At 49.1% G+C, this 1,666-nt stretch overlaps 1 protein-coding gene across 1 annotated transcript in view; it reads right to left on the bottom strand.

Moving 5' to 3' along the window:
• Fgd5 (FYVE, RhoGEF and PH domain containing 5) overlaps positions 1 to 1,666 on the bottom strand; it is a 97,476-nt gene that overhangs the window by 41,854 nt on the left and 53,956 nt on the right. The gene's annotated exons all lie outside the window — the stretch shown is intronic.

Here is a 1,666-nt window from a genome sequence, read left to right as displayed (position 1 = left end):
TTTTTTTTTTTTTTCAAGACAAGGTTTCTCCAAGGCTGTCCTGGAACTCACTCTGTAGACCAGGCTGGCCTTGAACTCAGAAATTCACCTGCCTCTGCCTCCTAAGTGCTGGGATTAAAGGTNTGCGCCACCACAGAACTTTGCTATTTTTGAGTGAATTACAAGATGGATTTTGTTTTTTGAAACATGGTTTGATGTACTTGAGGGTGGCATTAAACTTCTGATCTCCCTGCCTCCACCTCCTCAGGGCTAGGACCACAGGTGTGTGTGCCACCACAACTGGCTTATATGGTACCCTTAGGGCCTCAAGCATGCTAGGAAAATGCTAGGGAAATGCTCTACCAACTGGGCCCCAGCACTAGCCCATGGAAGTGCTGTCTGTGTAAACAAGGATATGAAAAGGCTTGTTACAACAAGACTCTTTGGGACCCTTTGTTATTAAGAGGGCAGTGCTATGACAGAGGCTGCCCCACAGGAATGGCATAAGACACAAATGGACATGTCCTAGAGAGCACAGTTTGGAATGGCAAGCCTGATTGGCACTGTGTTGTGACACAGGAGGCCAGACAGCCTCAGCTGGGACTGTCCCTTAGGATTGTCTGTCCAAAAACAATACAAGCTTCTCCTCAATATCCAATCCCAAGGACCCCCAAGATGCTGACTTTAAGACCCAGCTANGAGGTCACCTGCCCTGAATTTCCTCACAACAACTTGTTCTGGTACATGGCTGCCCACATACCAGACTGGCATAAGCCAATGACAGAGCAGGAAGGGCACGACGTGTCTAGATACTTTACAAGTCTTCAGCAAGTGGAGGGTCTGCCATTGGGGCTGCGGAAAGGTTCCAAGGTCATGTCTGCCAGGCAGCCAGATGGTTCCAGGGGTCTCTGTCCCCAAGTTCTCCCCCTGAGATGCAGATCCAGCAGCAAAGCCTTCCATACTACTAGAAAAGTCAGAGACATGCTAGGGAAATGGCTTGCTGATCATCCCCACTGTCACATGGAGAAGAGGAATCCCCAAGTGCATGCAGGACAATGGAAGAGAAGAGCCAGCAAAACTCTGGGAGGGCTCTGGGTCTGGCTGTAGTATGTGACAGACCTGTAGTGACAGAGTGGCATCTTGGAACTCCCTGCCCAAGGTGACATCTCATTACTGCTGATGTTACTTCTAATCTGCTGTAGGCCCTGAAGTGAGCCTAGGTGGCTTTCAGTTCCTTCTTGGGAGACACAGGGCAGGGNTTTGGTGTCCCTGACACCTATGTCCACCAAGCAGCTGCCTTCACTCAGCTGCTGGGAAACCACCTTCTACNCATCGTGTCCACAGTTAGACAAGATGCAGTGTGTAAGTGAAATCCTGCAGAAGCGCCACTGTGTCCGACTCCTTCACTTAGCAAAATGTCCTCTGATGCCATTCACTCCTAGAAATGGCAGGATCTCCTTCTTAAGGGCTGAATACGATTCCTCTGTTAAATTTCTGTCTCTCTCTCTNTGTGTGCCCGCATATGTCAGGGAACAATTTGTGGGTGAAAATTTTCTCTTTCCATCTGTGGATCAAACTCAGGCCGTCAGAGTTGGTAGCAAGTGCCCTTACCTGGTGAGCTCTATTGTCTCCATATTCCACTGTGTGTTCTCTGTCTCTGTCTCTCTGTCTCTGTCTCTGTCTCTCT

This window comes from Mus caroli, chromosome 6, assembly GCF_900094665.2.
Source record: "Mus caroli chromosome 6, CAROLI_EIJ_v1.1, whole genome shotgun sequence".
In the NCBI taxonomy this organism is placed as follows: Eukaryota; Metazoa; Chordata; class Mammalia; order Rodentia; family Muridae; genus Mus; species Mus caroli.
Note: the sequence above shows the minus strand (reverse complement) of the source record. Positions and strands in the feature narration are given on the sequence as shown.